This window comes from Erinaceus europaeus, chromosome 18, assembly GCF_950295315.1.
Source record: "Erinaceus europaeus chromosome 18, mEriEur2.1, whole genome shotgun sequence".
Taxonomy (NCBI): Eukaryota; Metazoa; Chordata; class Mammalia; order Eulipotyphla; family Erinaceidae; genus Erinaceus; species Erinaceus europaeus.
This window is the reverse complement of record NC_080179.1, coordinates 63,720,871-63,740,749: the sequence shown is the minus strand read 5'-3', so window position 1 is coordinate 63,740,749 and position 19,879 is coordinate 63,720,871.

Sequence of the window (19,879 nt, the reverse complement as noted above, 5' to 3'; positions counted from 1 at the left end):
TTCACAGCTAAAAAAAATCATTCTGAGTTCTCAGTATAATTGTGAACTGCCAGTGGACTCAAAAAATATCATTTAGCTGGAATAAAATGCAACATACTAACTCATGTTTACTAAGGCATATACTTACACTTATACCTGACTCAAAAGGTTGGGAGTAGGCCAATATTAACTGACTGCCCAGAGGCAGGGTTTATATTTCAAAAAGGAAACTAAGTTCAAAATGAAAAATTATATACATGGCACAAGCTAAATTTTAACCAAAAATAATTAAAAAGCAGTGTTTCTTTTCCTTTTTTTTTTAGAGGCAAACAAGTTCAAGGAAAACAAATGTTCACAATATCAAATCATGTGAATGGTATGAAATGGTTCACAATACTACTTCGGGGGCTATTTTATGCTTTATGTCTGCATAGATAACTTAGTATTGACTTCTATTTTATTTTTTTAGGAGCAGTTTTTTTCTGTCTCTTAGTCTATAGTGTGGCCTGTGATCTCTGGTTATTTAAAAGAAACAAAGAAGGAAAACTCGCCAAGACATTGAGGTGTTTTTTTTTTTTTAAATACCTACTGTACATGCGCACTCGAATTATTTTCTAGATTTTTTTTTCAACTATACTTTCTGTGTTGCAGATTTATTTAATAAACAAATGCATCTTCTGGGCCTATAATACACAAATGCATGCTACTGTTAATTCATTTACAGAATGCGCAGCGATGGCCCCTGAGCAAAAGAGCAATCTTGTTATAATGAATGTGTACTATTCTTAATAAGCACACTGTAGCAACGACTCACACTGCACACAAAAGCACACCCAAACCATTTGGTTTGTTCCCAGAGCTCGGACACCAGCACCACTATTAAATAGCTGTGCGCTGGGAGAGCAATCCAGTATTGGCATGCAAATGAGCGCACAGAGAGGCCAGATGCTGCTCTTTAGAAAGGAAAGTGCCTCAGCTCAAATTTGGTGGGGTGGGAGGAGAGAGAACCTGTGAATGTTACAAGCTCGGGGCAGCTTGGAGATAGTGTTCCATTATATTTTCCACGGGGTGGAACTGCGGGTGGGATAAATCTAGCAAAGATGAGAAAGATGAGAAAGAGAAAAACTTTCACAAATACGCGAGCGTCCACCACCTATTGTCTATTGTGTGGTTGATTTTCTTCTTTTCTGGCCCAAAATGTTGTCTCTTGTAGTGAAAACTTGAAAGACTTTACCTCTGCTTTCTAAGTGGAAGGTATCAATATTCAGAGGAATTCGATGACTCTCAGAAGTAGAGGTTTTTGTTTTTGTTTTTGTTTTTAATTTCAAATAAATATTAAGTTTAAATAGAATGGAAACCTTCTTCCCCAAACTAATGGGCCATGCTTAGCATTCATCTTCTTGGTGTGCTCTTATAGTCTGTGGTGGGCAGATGACCCCTAAGTTAACCTGCTGCCTTTCTCTTAGCAAATGACTGCCTTCAGGTGGAGGAGGGAGGCCAGTATTCAAGAGACTGAAACTAGCCCAAAAACTCTGGTAGACTGCCTTTCAGTCAAAATCATAATATAACTTCTTATTTGGGTTTGTTTGTTTCCACTTTCTTGTCTCAATGTTTAAAGAAGAATCATTCCATATTTGACTTCTTGAAGAAAGTTGAAAATGGTAAGATTGAAGTTATGGCTCGTGTTTTGAGAAAATGAGTGGAAAAGTTGCAAAAGCACCAATACATGATAAATTAAAAAAAAAAGAACAACTGTACTATTGGGTTATTGAAAAAGTAGGGGGTGGGGCGGTAGCATAGTGGGTGAAGTGCACATGGCCAGAAGCATAGGAAGGATCAGCAGGTCTGCAGGTGTCTTTCTTCTCCCCATCTCTGTCTTCCCTTCCTCTTTTGATTTCTCTAGTGTAGGCACCAAGCCCCAGCAATAAGCCTGGAGACAAAAAAATTAAAAAAAAAAAAAAGAAGAAGAAGAAACAAAAGAGAAAGAAAAGTTATGACAGTTTTCTATGAAAAAAATACTTCATGAGTTTTCTGACAGCCCAATATTTATTTCCTTTTTATAATGATAAACATATTGGGACAGGATCTTCCTTGCATTATTAACTATATAATAGAATTTACTAAGTATCTGAATCCCAAAGATATTTTTTAATATTGTGTGCTAATACAGCATAAAGCACTAAAAAGCTGTGGGAAATATAATGTCTTTTGTGTGTTGGTACACCTAGTGAAGTGGGCATATTACCATTCTCAAGGAACCTGCAGGGGGGACACTTCACAAGTGGTGACACAGGTCTACAGGTCTCTCTCTCTCTGTCAGTCTCTCTTTCTCTCTCTCTCTCTGTCTCTCTCTCTCTCCTTCTCTCTCTAACTCTTAAAAAAAAAAAGTCTTCCCAGAGTGGTGAACTACTCTTGAAGAAAAGAAAAAAAGAGTTCAGAATTAATCTGAACCCACCACTTATAAATATGTAACTTTACAATTATATGCACTAAACATGTGCCAGTTCTTATTCTTCTATATTTTATATCCTTTTACCATTTTCATGATTTTTTTATTTTAAGCTAAAACAAGCTGGACAAAAGTGCTTATTAAATCAGGATAAGGCCAAATTAATTTTATTTTCCCTAGGACAAAATAATAATGAGATGAAATGTTCTATTAAAAATAATATATTCAGGGGCTGGCAGTAGTGCTCCTGATTGAGTGCACATGCTATTGTGAGCAAGGACCCAGGTTCAAGACCCTGGTCCCCACCTGCATGGGGGAAGATTCCTGAACTTGAAGTTGTACTGCAAGTGTCTTGGTATGGTATAAAGTTGGTATAGAATATAAGAAGAAAAAATGAGAAGAATTAACAAGCCAAGATTAACAACATCAGGAAAAGATATGCCACATTCAATTCTCCGTTACTAAAAATATTTGAACAATGACAGATTAGTCATGAGTTTTAAATAATGAATTTCAGCATCTAGTGATAACTTAGCACAAGCAATATTTCCTTTCATTCAATTCCAAAATCTTAATATAAAAAAACTATAGAGGGAGTCAGGCGGTAGCACAGCGGGTTAAGCGCACGTGGCACAAAACACAAGGGCCCAGCTTAAGGATATCGGTTCCTCCCCGGCTCCCCACCTACAGGGGAGTCACTTCACAAGCAGTGAAGCAGGTCTGCAGGTGTCTCTCTTTCTCTCCCCCTCTCTGTCTTCCCCTCCTCTCTCCATTTCTTTCTGTCCTATCCAACAACAAGGACATCAACAACAACAATAATAACTACAACAATAAAACAAGGGCAACAAAAGGGAATAAATAAATATTTTTTTTAATTTGTTTAACTCTATAGATGGTTTACTTTTTAAATATAAGGAAAAAAAGACTGTACATTATAACCCAGTAGTATTTGTACCAGGAATCCAAGAATGACTCAAATGCATGAATCAGTTAATGTAATTCACAACATCAACAACAAGAAAACCAAAATCACATGATTTTCTCAATAGTTGCAGAGAAAGCTTTCTATAAGATTCAATATCCTTTATGATTAAAACTCTAACAAATGGAAACTAAGTGGATATTCTTCAGTTTAGTAAAGGCTACTTATGACAAACCCACAACTAATGTCATACTCAGTGGTGGGAAAGTGAAAAGCTTTCCCTCATATCAGGAACAAGACAAGGTTGTGTACTGTCACTGCTACTACTTACCATAGTTCTAGAAGCTCTAGCAATAGCAGTTAGGCAAGAAAAATAAAGTAACATAATTTAAACTGGGAGATAAGAAAACTGTTTGCAGATGGTATAATAGTAAATATAGAAAATACAGAGTCAATAGAAAGTGCTCTAAAGTAATTCAGTAATATAGTAGGGTGTCAGGCTATAAGATTAAAACACACATACCCCAGTGGCATTCCTTTATCAAACAATAAATAAGAGGAAGAAGAAATCTAATTTATAATAATAGCAAAGAGAATCAGATATTTATAACTAAATTGAAAAATGAGATGAAGATTTATAGATTAAAAACTGAGTCATTACTAAAGGAAATAGAAAGAATACAAAACAATGGAAATTTTTTTCTATGTTTGTAGACTGAAAGAGTTAACACCACTAAAATTACCATCCAATCCAGAACAATATATAGATTCAATGCAATCAAAGTTCTACTTTGTTTTTATAAGGAAATAGAGCAAATGATACAGAAATTTATCTGGAACCAATAGAGCAAATGATACAGAAATTTATCTGGAACCAGAAAAGACCTGGAACTGCCAAAACAATCCTGAAGAAAAAACATTAAAAAAGGAAAGAATGGAAATATTATGCATGCTTTCTAACTTAAAGCTACACTAAAGAGAGCTATAATGATCAAAATCACATGGCACTGAAACAAAACAGATCCATGGAATAGAATTGAGAGCTCATATAGCCACAGGCCCTTTGGAATATAGCTAACATATGTCAACTAGCTATCTACAAAATGGAGGGCCCCCAACTCTTCATCTGCACTATTCCAGCCATTAGGTTCATGATTAGTCAACTATTTGTTTGGCTTTGTATGTTAATTCTCTTTTCAACCACCAGGTTCCAGATGCTAGCATGATGCCGACCAGACTTCCCTGGACAGACAACCCCACCAATATGTCCTGGAGCTCTGCTTCCCCAGAGCCCCACCCTACTAGGGAATTAGAGAGACAGGTTGGGAGTATGGATCGACCTGTCAACGCCCATGTTCAGCGGGGAAGCAATTACAGAAGCCAGACCTTCCACCTGCTGCATCCCACCATGACCCTGGGTCCATACTCCCAAAGGGTTAAAGAACAGGAAAGCTATCAGGGGAGGGGATGGGATACAGAGTTCTGGTGGTGGGAATTCTGTGAAGTTTTACCCTTCTTATCCTATGGTTTAGTCAATGTTTCCTTTTTATAAATAAAAAATTAAAAAAGAATTTAGAGCTCAGAAGTAAATAAATCCACATATATACATAGTTTATATATAACAGTGAGACACAGAATTTTAAATGAAGAGGGAATAGTTTTTCCAATAAATGGTATTGGGAAAATCAGATGCCAATACTCAAAAGAATAAAACAGGTCCACTACATGTCACCATGCACATAGTTCACATAAAAGTGAATCAGACTTAGATTTCAGAATGGAAATCATAAAATACCTAGAATAAAATAGCAGAACACTTCAAAATATCTGCTTTGGAAACTTCTTTAGCAATCTAGTTTAATGGCTATTGCCATAAATACAAATATTTAAAAGGTAAAAAATAAACCAATGGGATGATATCAAATTGAAAATCTGCACAGCAAAAAGGAGCATTATAAAAGAATAAAATGTGATGGAGGTCGGGCGGTAGCACAGCAGGTTAAGCGCACCTGGTGCAAAGAGCAAGGACCCGAGTAAGGATCCTGGTTCGAGCCCCCGGCTCCCCACCTGCAGGGGAGTCGCCTCACAGGCAGTGAAGCAGGTCTGCAGGTGTCTATCTTTCTCTCCCCCTCTCTGTCTTCCCCTCCTCTCTCCATTTCTCTCTGTCCTATCCAACAACAATGACATCAATAACAACAATAATAACCACAACAAAGATTAAAAAAAAAACAAAAACAAGGGCAATAAAAGGGGGAAAAATAGCCTCCAGGAGCAGTGGATTTGTGGTGCAGGCACCGAGCCCCAGCAGTAACCCTGGAGGAAAAAAAATGCATCCTAGTGAGTAGAAAAATAATTTACATACCACACATCAGATAAAGAGCTAAAAACCAAAATATATAAAAAGATCACAAAACTCAACAACAACAAAAAGAACTGTTAAAAAGGTGGAAAAGCATCCAGATTTTTCACCAGTAAAAATATGTAGAGGGTTGGGCGCCAGGTGGTAGCCAGCAGGTTAAGTGCACATGGTGCAAAGCACAAGGACTGGTGCAAGGATCCCAGTTCAAGCCCCCGGCTCCTCACCTGCAAGGGGGGTTTTCTTCACAGGCAGTGAAGCAGGTCTGCAGGTGTCTTTCTCTCTCCCTCTCTGTCTTCCTCTCCTCTCTCGATTTCTCTCTGTTCTATCCAACAGCAACAACAACAATGACAAATAATAACAGCCACAAGAGCAACAAAAATGGCCTCCAGTAGATTTGTAGTGCAGGCACCAAGCCCCAGCAATAACCCTGGAGGCAAAAAGAAAAAAAAAATTAGAGAGCCAAGAGGCATATGGAAAGTACTCAGTGTCACTCATTATCAGAAAAATGCAAATCAGGACAATAGAATACCACTACATACTTGTAAGACTGTCATATATTAAAAAGAACAGACACAACAAGTGCTAGATGCTGTGAAAAAAAAAAAATTATCCTACGCCACTGGCCAAAGTATGGATTGGTCCCACCCCTGTAGAAAACAGTTTGGAGACACCTCAAAATATTAAAAATGGACCTACCATATACTCTAGCTGTTCTTTTCCTATATATCCTAGGGATGTATCCAAAAAATACAAAAACACTTATCCTCAGAGATGTAAGCACATCTATGTTCATCATAGCATTATATGTAGTGGCTCAAATTTTGAAATCTAAGGCATGAGAGTCTCTATATATAACCTTTATGCTACCTACCCCACCCAGTAGCACAAATTTTAAAGCAACCCAAATGTCCAAGGGCAGATGAGTGGTTAAGAAAATTGTGGTACAGGGGCTTGGTGGGGGTACATTTGGTTGAACACACATGGTACAATGTGTAAGGACCCAGGTTTGAGCCCCTAGTCCCCACCTGCAGGGGGAAAGCTCTATGAGTGGTAAAGCAGTGTTGAAGATGACTCTGTCTCTTTTCCTCTCTATGACCCCCTTCTCTCTCAACTTCTGGAAGTCTCTAGTTAGTAAAAAATTAAAAAATAATACAAAAAAAGTATGCACCCTTTAGAAAAAAAAGAAAAGTGTGGTATAAGTAAGCAAATGTACTACTATTCAGTGACAATAAACAATGCCATTTTCTCTTGTGCTGTAATGTAGATAAAATTTGAAGGATCTCACTTCTTACAGGTGGAGTTTAAGAAACAAAAAGGGGGAAATAGATGGTACAAGTTAATAATTAACAGTAGTCTATTGCAGAAAGACTTTTTTCAATATTTATTTATTCCCTTTTGTAGCCCTTGTTGTTTTACTGTTGTCATTATTGTTGTTGTTATTGATGTTGTTGTTGGATAGAACAGAGAGAAATGCAGAGAGGAGGGAAGACAGGGAGGGGGAGAGAAAGATAGACACCTGCAGACCTGCTTCACCTCTTGTGAAGTGACTCCCCTGCAGGTGAGGAGTGGGGGGCTCGAACCGGGATACTTACACTGGCCCTTGCGTTTGCACCACCTGCGCTTAACCTGTTGCACTACCACCCGACTCCCACAGAAAGACTTTAAAGGATGAAGGTGAGATGGGCACATAAAAAGGTGTTGGAATCCAGTGTCACGTTGGGAAGACAGAGGACAAATTTGTAGAGGGTGTAATAGGCTGATATTTATCATAAGGACATGTGAAATTATATACCTGTAATAAGTCTTGTAAACAATATTTTCTGGGCAGAGGTAGATAGCATAATGGTTATTCAAAGAGAGTCTCATGCCTGAGGCTCCAAAGTCCCAGGTTAAATCTCCAGCATCACCATAAGCCAGAGCTAAACAGTGCTCTGGTTAAATAATAATAATAATTCCCTAATAAAGTGACCTATAAAAAACCATAATCTTACTGTATTTTAATTCATTTAAACATCCCATATATAGAGTAATTTCACATTTAGAAAAGAATTGGCTATTGTAATGGATCTAAGAAAATACCATTTGTACACCAAAAGTTTGATCTTTTATCTGACTGTTACTCCATAACACCTAGAATTTTGGTAAGTATGTCATATTGAAATTTTACCACATTCAAAAATAAATAAATAAATAAGAGAAAGCTATTTGCCTGATGGTATGTATACTGCATCAATAACTAGTCTGAGATTGCATATTGAAGATATAACCACACCACTTTCCAGAGTATCAGAAAATCATAGCAACTATTATTCAGTCACTCAGGTTAAGGCATGTAAGTGGCTCTCCTGTGAGCTCTAAACATCTAATTTCTGAGTCTAGTAATAAAAGACAATGAGTATCCTTATGACTCTTTGGATGATGATTACAAACGCGACTCCAGAATATCATAATTTTTCGTCTATATTTATGTACTTTATTTTTTTTCATTAAAATGCTTTTTTTTTCCTTTTCTTTCCTTCTCCTCCCTCAACTTCTCAGCTCTGGTTTATGGTGCTGGAGACTGAACCTGAGATCTCTGAGCCTCAGGCACAAAAGTCTTTTTGCTTAACCACTATACTATCTCTCCAGGTCATTTTCATGCTGTAGACATTGTCATAACAAAACTTTTCTTCTACTCACATACTTCTGAGTTAAATTTCCATATGGAGAATGCCAGGATTTAGCCAGTCATCTCCCTGTAAACATGTCTACTGTTTGGTGCTACCCTTTGATTCCTTTCAAATGCATGTGTAGCCATGTTAGCAGCTGAGGTGATTGTTCCTTGATGGAAGACAGACTACTGCAACACAAAAAATGAGCAGTTCCTTCGTGTTATTTCTGGATTTAACAGTGACATGCCAGGGTCCTTCAGTACTAAACTAGAGGTTATGAACATTAGGAAAACACTGAATTCTACACTAAGGCTTTCCTAGAGACAAGGCAATGCAGTATCGTTCTTGTTGTTGTTGTTTATGACTTGTCAATCTGTAGAAATGGAAGATTTAAGATTTCCCTGGAGATTTTACTGTGGCCTCCATAACCTGAGACTTAATTTTTAAAAAATTAAATTCCCAGTCTGCTTTACAAGGGGAATGGGGAAATTGCACACTGACAGACTCTTGTCTTCGGAGGTAAAATCCAGACACACTAAGACAACGCCACAGCTTAAACAGGGGGTGACCCCTTCCCATTCATCTTAATGGAGTGTTAAACTTGAAGCCTAATTAGGTCCACTTAAATGGCAACATTATTATACTTTTTCTCTGCTTATCTTCATACCAGAAACAATCAACTAATGCACTCATTTAATCTAAGTGCGTGCAACAATCACATCCAGACACCCTGTCATTTTGGTAGCCGCTTTGCAGTCATTAAAGCACAAGTCTCTAACTTGTACTTTGTTTTTAACTATCCATGTTATTTGGTTATTTTATATTACCATGAATTTTAAAAGATGAGATTATATACACATAGGTATGACATTTATAAGGCAGCTAACCCAGATCACTGTTTCTGTAATGAGAAGCTGGCATCAAACTTGTTACTCGAAAACAAACCAATAAGATGTGTTAAATGAAAGATCCCGTTCCTGCCCACTTTCATTTATCTTTTCTGTATGTGCCTGAACTTCCCACATTACCATTCTTATTCATCATTGCTACTTGAACGCTCTTAATTTTTAATCTCTACAACAAACCATGAAGAAACTGAACTAAAAATGTATAAACCCATGGTTCATTATCTTGTATCAAGGAAGATACAACTCTAGGCCCTCAATTCAAAGTCTTTGACTACCCTATAAAACATCTTGTAAAAGTGCCTTTATCTACCCGTGGCTAAGAGGAGATTACTCTGTTTTTCTGTAAGGGTTTCTGTACCAAGGTTGTATCTGAGAACATTTCTTGAAGTTCATTATCCTAGATTGTGGATAAAGGCATTGGTCAATTCCCTAAAGATGGGACAAGGTTCTCACCCTTTACCTATACTCTCATCATACTTCATGTTCCTGAGGAATCCGAATAGCAAAGAAATGAGATTTAGTGATACATTTTCCAGAGGTGTCTTTAACCCACACTGTTACTGTCCCCTTTGGTTTTCTTACCATTTCTCGACACCCAGAGGACTATGTTTCCTAATGCTGTTAATAGTTGGATGAAACTATAACTTACTCTAACCAATGAACTAGGACACAGAGTTTTCTTTGGAAGGAAGTGCATAAGAGCTAATGCATAGTCCCTAATGCTTAGACAAATTCTAAACACTATGTTGAGTAAAAGTAGCATGAGACAGAAGCAGCCTAGCATGGGACCTCATATATGCCAGCACCGAAAGAAGTTTCTTATGACTGAAAATAATACGATTTTGTTTAGCCTTTAAGATTGTGCAGCCTTATTGTTACAACATAGCCTAGCCTGTCTGATCTAATACAATTACTTAAGGTTAGTTTTCAAGCCAAACCTCACTTGATAAACACTCAGCAGTGTTTATCACTGTAACAGTTATCACTGCCTTCTTCTAGCTTCCAATGTAAAATAATGGACAAATGAAAATGTGAAAGATACTCCAGAGAGTCCACCAGCTCTGCTTCACTCCTCATCATTGACTCCCTTATGTTTCATACTTCAATTTTGTAAGAAATAAATTAAGTCACATTATATGCTGTTCTATTCTACCAAGAATGAAACTTGGAAGACAATGGCTCCTCACTATGTCCAGGACAATTTCCAGAGAAGGAGAATTAATTCCCAAAGCCAGGCAAGAATCACAGAGGGTTGGGGAAAATTCCCTTAGTTAAAATCATAAGATAGAAATTTGCATTATTCAAACAGACAAGGGCCTATTAGTCATCTAAAGAAATGAGGCACTATCCAGAGAGTCAGTGAAAAAACTGGAAAGACAGAAATTATAAACAATCTTTAAAGGGGGACTTATGTTAATAATAAATATCAAATTATGTCTGAATTAAGTGGTATTTTTCATTGAGTTTTCAGATGACTCCTGAAACATCTAAACTTTGAAGAAAAAAAAAGTGTCATGAACAAACAGGTTTGAAAGGTAAAGAATTTTTATTTTATTTTGATAGGAATGTGTTTATTTTGTTTAGTTTAAATTAAGTCACATGATCATAAATTGTTTTTGACTTAGGAGTTTGCTCCCTACTTAGAGACTCAGTTACGCAAATTCCCTAGCTGGCCCATAGATACTAAAGAGCTCCAGCAGGAATTTCAGAAAGAAAGTGAGCCTCAGGGACCCTTAGCAAAGAAAGGAGTGGAAGTGTGAGATGAAGATAAAGGGGTAGCTACCACTGAGGTCGGGATATTATACCCTGTGTATGGTTAGTGGTCCCTTTGAGTAAGGATCTACTCAGCTGGTTCTGTAGATTGCAAGCCAGGAAGACTATACATAGAGAGCAAGTATTCTGACTTCCCTGGACAGACAGACTCACCAATGTGTCCCAGAATCTCACCTCTCCAGAGACTTACTTCACTACGGAAAGATAGAAACAGGTTGGGGTTGGGTGGGGGGATGGTCCAGGAGGTGGTGAGTGGATGAAACATTGGACTCTCAAGCATGAGGTCCCGAGTTCAATCCCTGGCAGCACATGTAATAGAGTGATATTTGGTTCTTTCTCTATCTCCTCCCATCTTTCTCATGAATAAATAAATAAAATATTTAAGAAAAGAAAAGGAAAGGAAAGAAAGGATAGGAAAGGGAGAGAAGAGAAGAGAAGAGAAGAGAAGAGAAGAGAAGAGAAGAGAAGAGAAGAGAAGAGAAGAGAAGAGAAGAGAAGAGAAGGGAAATGAGAAACAGCCTGGGCATATGGGTCCAACCGCCAATGCCCATGCCTAGCAGAGAAGCAACATGCATCACCTGGGGGCTTCTAATTTAGCAGGTCTGAGGTACAGTATACAATTCTGTCATATATCCTTAAAGCACATTATTGAAAGGCAAAGACCCTGGAGACATTCTGAGTATCATGGTTTCCCCCAGTGTACATCTCCACACACATGTTCAAACAATCAGCAATGCTTAACTGCTCACATATGACTAGGATGTCACTATATTCCAGCTCAAACCACCAGGCTAGTACCACCTGCATCGTTCTCATGTAATACTCTTCATGGATTCCCCACTAGCGTGTCTCATTCCCCCTGTTCTGTACAATTATCTCTTCGTAGCAGTTTTCTTATCAATTGTATCAGATCAGTGCTTAGCCAATGGCATCTTCTATCACACTTGAGGTTAATTTTTATCAGTTACTCCTTCATTGATCTGTCATGTCCTTTTTTTTTTTTCCACCCACCCCAGAGTCTTTTACTTTGGTGTAATTCTCCAATTCCATTTCAGGTTCGACTTGTGTTTTCTTTTCTAATCTTGTTTTTCAACTTAGGCCTGAGAGTGAGATCATCCCATATTCATATTCATTGGAAGCAACCCAGGTGTCCAACAACAGATGAGTGGCTGAGCAAGTTGTGGTATATATACACAATGGAATACTACTCAGCTGTAAAAAATGGTGACTTCACCGTTTTCAGCCGATCTTGGATGGACCTTGAAAAAATCATGTTGAGTGAAATAAGTCAGAAACAGAAGGATGAATATGGGATGAATTGTCATGTCCTTTACCTTGCTTGGTGTCATTCACTTTTTGGCTCCCAGTGCTGTAGCTACTTTGATCACCCATGCCTTAAACCTGCAGGTTTCAACTCCCTCTTCAGGCTTCTGTGCCCACTGCTGAGTTTGCTTGGGCTGCTCTTCATTGTTGGTCTTTCACAGGATTGACTTCTTCTTCTCAATCAAATAATAAATTAAATGACTTCTGTGGATTAATTTCTTTGAACGCCCAAATCCAAAATAGCCACCCTATCCCCTGTCACTTGATATCAATTCTATCTCTGCACTGCATTTATGGCTAAATAGAATTTTCTGAATTAATTTAGTTACTTGCACATGTTCTGTTTCTCTTCCTCTCTTCCTCCTCACTTTATCTCTGTCTCCTTCCTCTCTGCACTTCCCTCTCCTTCTTTACCCATACTCAAAGTAAGAGGCAAGGCCCCATGAAAGGAGAGACTCTTGTCTATCTGGCTCACATGCATGACTTCTACATAGAAGTCGGTTATAATTGTTGCCATATGATAGGCACACAACGACACTTGATGCATCACTGGACGAGTGTAAGGATGGATCCAATGAAAAGTTCTGGAGCCAGTTTACCACAGAATGAGACAGTGTATGCTGCTGTCCATCATCTGAGCATTCACCTTTGTCTTGCAGGACCCTTCTTAACTCTGTCTCCAGGCTCACCTAATTCCACATGATACATCTAACATGAGATGACTTATATAGAAGTGTCATCATCTTGTGTTTCAAGGTCATTGCTCCATGGTCCTTCTGAGCAGGGACTTTATTTCTATGACTTCTCTGACTACTTTCAACAGTTTTACTTGACTTCATACCAATTTTTTAAATTATTTTATTGGTGGCCATGTAAACTCATTATAGTGATTTGAATACATATTAGTTTACTTGAATTAGTATAAAATACATGCACATGTACCTCCCCCCCCCATTGTGTGCATTGTCTAAGAATTTATTAAAAATTCAAATTATCAGGTTGTGCCTCTGATCTTCTAAACGGAAACTTTGAGGACAGGTCCAAGCAACTTACATTTGAACGGTCACAATTGCCTCCAATTTAGCTGGTACCCCCCAACTCACCCCCAGTAAGATTAGTGTTTCTTGGCGTCCAAGAAAATAACTAACACCAGAATTTTAAACAATGCTGGATAGTTTGACAAAACTATCAATAGTTGCTTTGAGCAAAGCAACTATTGGTTTGTTAGAAAAGTTATGACATGTTTGCATAGAAAAAATGCATCATAAGTTTCCAACAACCCAAGCGTTAGCTTGTTAAAAGAGATCCCAACTGTAGTCATATCAGAACAATATTACATTCTTCACCCAGTTGTTCAATGAGTCAAATCTCCAGAGCCTCAATTTACATTCAATTCAGGCAGATTTTATATTCTTAGCTACACAAGTACTTCATCTGCCTGCTTTCAGTTTTGATCCTAGAAATATTTTTGCACCACCACTAGTTTCAGGATGAAAACTTACATAAGTTAGCGGTAAGTTGCCTTTTTTTAGTTTTTAAGCCACTACATGTCTATAATGATTCCCAGTATCAATGGCTATTTGTGGAGTCAACCATAATTTTATGTTTTATTTTCAAATTTAAAACAAAAGCATTGATTTGGGCAGTAGCACAGTGGGTTAAATGTATGTGGCACAAAGCACAAGGACCTGTTTAAGGATCCTGGTCGAGCCTCTGGCTCCCCACCTGCAGGGCAGTCGCATCACAGGCGGTGAAGCAGGTCTGAAGGTGTCTCTTTCTCTCCCCCCCTCTGTCTTCCCCTCCTCTCTCCATTTCTCTCTGTCCTATCCAACAACGACAAAAAACAAGAATAACTACAACAATAAAGCAACAAGGGCAACAAAAGGGAATAAATAAATAAATAAACAAAAGCAGATGTTATAGGTTACTTTATTGATCACAGTTTTATGAATCACTCTCACTGTATATGGAGACAAGCTTGTTTTCTACTACCCACCCCAAATATTTCTGTTGATTTCTATTTAAATTTTCTCAACTGCAAAAAGAGAAAACATTGAGTACTACGATATTCTCATGAAAGGTTAAGATGAGTGTAGCAGGCACTCTGGGAAATTTGAATAAAGTACTCGATTCTGTTCTCCACTTGGTTATATTTGGGGATTGTACAGCTAAGAATAATGTGTTAGTGAAAAGTGAGAACAATGTTGAAACGTTGTTACTTACATTGCCCCAACATATTCTAGAATGCCATTCATACTTACATGGATGACTCTTCATGGATCATAATGCATTCCCAATGTTGAAAAGAGGAGGAACAGAATGTGAGAGAGAGAGGAAGGAAGTAGGGAAGGAGACTTAAAGAAAGATTACTTTTTCTTCAATGTAAACATTATGAAAAGATTCAATTTATCTATTGTTATAATTACAAAGCCATTATATTTACATTAGACTTGATGACCAAAGCACCTTAATATGCACATAGATTGTTGAATTTTAATAACTTATGAATCAGTGAGAAGAACAGAACAAAGATTATCCTCTCCATTTGACATAGTGACATCTAAAAGAGAGACAGAGGGAGTCGGACGGTAGCACAGCGGGTTAAGCACATGTGGTGCAAAGTACAAGGACTGGTGTTAAGGATCCTGGTTCGAGCCCCCTAGCTCCCCACCTGCAGGGCAGTCGCTTCACAGGCGGTGAAGCAGGTCTACAGGTGTCTATCTTTCTCTCCCCCTGTCTGTCTTCCCTTCTTCTCGCCATTTCTCTCTGTCCTATCCAACAACAACACCAGCAATAACAACAACAATAATAACTACAATCATAAAACAACAAGGGCAACAAAAGGTAACAAATAAATAAATATAAAAAATAATAAATAAATAAATAAAAGAGAGACAGAATTGTTAAGTGACTTGATTAAGACTCTCTAAGTAATTTCATGAAGTTGAAGTGAATTCTAGGTCTGAAACTTCTTCTATTAGACAGCACACACTTGGTTATAATTCCCAGATATCTTTGGAGATGATAGAAGAAATCTTTGTTAGTATTCTTTACCCTAACCCGAGTATGCACTTTTTCTTAGACATAATGACAAATAGTCCTTTAAAAACTGTATTCACTGACTGATATGAGAAATCACATTCTAAAGACCTAGGCCCTTCCCACAATTTGCCATGTCTCTTATAATGCTAATGTAAAATGTTGGGGGCAGCAACAGCAGGAAAGATAGAGAAGGACATTCACTATATGAAAAAACAGCATATATTGATTTTTTTTTCTTTCCATTGTACAGACAGGTAATACAATTCCATTCCCTATTCAATATGGAAATAAGACTTAATGGAGTAATGGCTTATAATTTGTCCATTGTGTCAAATTCCCTTATAAGATTTCTCTGTATCAGGAAAATCTCTTCTCCCCAGGAAGTTAGTTAACCAGATAGTTAAATTACCTGATGAGAACCAAATGTCAATGGCCTTACACAATCTGAGATAGAATATAAGATGAGTGAAGGTCTGCTCTTTACAGGTTATTTACTTCCAGTAACCATTCCTGATGAACACTGGAGATACATGCACACAGATTCTCTCCCTCAGTAGTACCAAAGAAAGACCAGGCTGCCCCAGATGTGCAAAGGTTATACAATCTAAGAATTTATTAGTCGGGGGGGGTCCAGTTGGTGGTGCATCTGGTTAAGCGCTCACATTACAAAGTGTGCAAGTGTCAGATCCCCACCTGCAGTGGGATGTTTTCACAAGTGAAGCAGGGCTGCAGGTGTCTCTCTGTCTCTTTCCCTCCCTATCTCCCCTCCTCTCTCAATTTCTCTTTGTCTCTATCCAAAAATAAGTAAATAAAAAAAATTTTAAAGAATTTATTAGTTGGAGGCCAGGTGGTAGAGGACCTAGTTGAGCACACATGTTATAGTGCCCAAGGATCCAGGTTTGAGTCCCCAGGCCCCACCTGCAGGGGGAAAGATTTGTAAGTGTTGAAGCAGGGCTGCCGGTGTCTCTCTTTCTTTCTCCCTCTCTATCACCCCTTTCCCTCCCAATTTCTGACTGTCTCCATCCAATAAATAAATAAAGATAATAAAAATGTTTAAAATAATAATAATAATAATTTATGGGAGTCGGGCAGTAGCGTACATGGTGCAAAGCGCAAGGACTGGCATAAGGATCCTGGTTTGAGCCTCTGGCTCCCCACCTGCAGGGGAGTTCACAGGTGGTGAAGCAGGTCTACAGGTGTCTATCTTTCTCGAACCCTCTCTGCCTTCCCTTCCTCTCTCCATTTCTCTGTCCTATCCAACAACAATGGCATCAACAACAATAACTACAACAAGGGCAACAAAGGGAATAAATAAATAAATATTTCTTTAAAAAATTTATTAGTTGTAGTGGCTTCTCCCTTGCAAAATGTAGTCAAAAAGCAAAAGGTGTTAGACCTGTTAACTTTTTGGCTTATCTCCTTTACAAACTGAGACAGTGTTGAGAAAGTATCTGGTAATCTACGTGTCTTTCTAAGCAGACAAGGCTGTTCACATGAATGTTGTTGGGAGACAATTATTTTTTTGATGTTTCAAATACCCATTTTCATTTTAAAAAGACAAATCTCTTTTACATTACCACATTTCTATTATGTCATATTTGCAAGAATTTTATTTTAACAAATGTAGGTCACATTTCAATGAGAACTTAGAAAAACAAAATAAGCTTCTGAGAACATATCTTAGATGTCGACAAAGCTCGATATTTATACACAAAACCTACAGTCAGTTCTTACCTGGAGATTTTGTCGGTACTAGTCTTTATGCCTTTAAAGTCTTGACGCTTATAGCAAGTATAAAGGCAACTAGAAAAACAAGAAAATAAAATTTCCTGCTCTTCAGACATAAAGTGTCGCATCAGAGAAAATTAGATGATTGTACATCACTTTTCTTTCTCTTTTTCTTTATTAGGGGGATTAATGGTTTACAGTCAACAGTAAAATACAGTTTTGTACATATATAACATTTCTTAGTTTTCCACATAACAATCTAACCCCTCTAGGTCCTCCTCTGCCATCATGTTCCAGGACCTGAACCTTCCCCCTCACCTCAGAGTCTTTTACTTTGGTGCAATACACCAACTCCTGTCCAAGTTCTGTTTTGTGTTTTCTTATTTCTCAGCTATTATTATTATTATTGTTGTTGTTGTTATTAGTGATTTAATAATTATCGACAAGATTGTGGCATAAGAGGGTACAAATCCATATAATTCCCACCACCAGAGAGCTATATCCCATCCCCTCCACTGGAAACTTCCCTATATTTTTATCCCTCTGGGAGGGAGTATGAACCAAAGATCTCTATGGGGTGCAAAAGGTAGGAGGTCTGACTTCTGTAATTGCTTTTCTGCTGGACATGGGCGTTGACAAGTCATTCCATACCCCCAGCCTGTCTCTAACTTTCCCTAGTGGGGTAGGGCTCTGGGGAGGTGAGGTTCTAGGACACACTGATGAGGTCATCTGCCCAAGGAAGTCAGGTTGGTATCATAGTAGTATTTTTCAACTTTTGTCTATCTTTGACTTATCTCACTTAACATAATTCCTTCAAGCTCCATCCAAGATGAGGTGAAAGATTGAAATTACTATTTTAATAGCTGAGTAATATTCCTCTGTGTATATATACCACAACTTTCTTAGCCACTCATCTGTTGTTGGGCACCAGGGTTATTTCCATGTTTTAACTATTACAAGTTGTGCCACTACAAACATAGGTATACACAAATCTTTTTGGATAGGTGTATTTGGTTCCTTAGGATACGTCTCCAGGAGGGGAATTGCAGGGTCACAGAGAAGGTCTACTTCTAGCCTTATTAGGGTTCTCCAGACTACTCTCCACAGGGGTTGAATCACTTTACATGTGTAGGGAGACACTTATCCAAAGGTCTTTCTCATTGTCTACACAGCTTGCAAGCAGAAGGATTGGTTTCTTTTGTTTCAGACAATCTTGTAAAGATATTAATCTGGTAAATAATCCTGGAAGACAAAGATAGTATCTTCCTTGCAAGTAATCCAGCAAGGTAATGTCATTTAACTGCATATAGTGTTATCACCCAGGTATCTAGGCCTTATTCTCTAAGAATGGGGGATAGAGGGCAGTTAGGACACTAAATATTGTTGCACCTGCTGCTTGCTGAGTTGAGAACCATGAAATCCACTGTGTCTGACCTAAGTCACGTTTGCTGACCTAGTTTTGAGATGACCATGAAAAAATAAGAGTGAATAAAAGGTATGATCATTTATGCTCACTTTACCAACTGAATTTGCTAAATTACAGATTTGCGGTATCAGCCACACCTCCCAGTGATAGGGATTAGTACTCACTTTCACTGTTGATCATTTCTGTTGCTATCTTACTAAGCAGGTGGTCAGTATTATTGGCCTGAAGAGGGAAAAACATTAATGAGAAAACACTTCAACTAAAACCTTGTTTATCAAAAATGTGTTGAGAAAGTATCTAATAATATACACATTTGTCTACAAAAAAATTGGTTAGAATAAATTTTAACACAAATTATTCTGACAGGCCTTGAGTTTCTCTAACGCTCCTCTCCCCCAACTCACTCCTCACCCACACTTGTGTTTGTGACTTCCCATGGGATGGCTTCCTTTCACGTCTCTATCATATTCTGCCTCTAACTTAAAACTCTTGTCACCCTGACAATTGAGAAGTCTTAGCCCTTGATAAAGAGCAGCAGTTCTTTATTCCTGGTGGTTTTTATCACACAAAACATAACAAGTTCCACCAATAGCCACAATTTATATACCAAGTGCTAGGGGTCAAATCTGTGGGGGTGGGAAGGGAAGGATTCCTCACCATGTCATGGCCACTGCTACTTCTTGCCTTGAACTTAAATGGCTCAGACGTTCTGCTCTGATATTTGCAAAGGAGGGAAGAGGGGTCTTTTCCTGCTGTGATACACTTGGTGCTAATTCAGTATTGCTTAAATAGCAGCATTCTGTCTAAACTATCTAGGACCATATTCAGATGTGATCCACCATGCAGAATCTTTCTCATCTACAATGGACTGTGAAACAAGTTCATTAGGTACAGAGTTCTCTTACCTTAGAATCTGTTCTCTCGGGAGTTGGGCAGTAGTGCAGCAGGTTAAGAGCACATGGTGCAAAGCGCAAGGACCGATGTAAGGATTCTGGTTCATGCCCCTAGCTCCCCACCTGCAGGGGAGTTGCTTCACAGGCATGAAGTAGGTCTGCAGGTGTCTGTCTTTCTCTCCCCCTCTGTCTTCCCTTCCTCTCTCCATTTCTCTCTGTCCTATCCAACACTGATGACATCAACAACAATAATAAATATAACAATAAAACAAGGGCAACAAAAGGGAGTAAATAAATAAATATTCAAAAAAAAAAAGTAAAAGAATCTGTTCTCTCTCAGATATCTTGAGCCCTCCTCACAAACACTTTTATGAAACTAATCCTGTAGTAGGCCAGATGAGCCTGAGCTCCCCCCACCCCCATAGG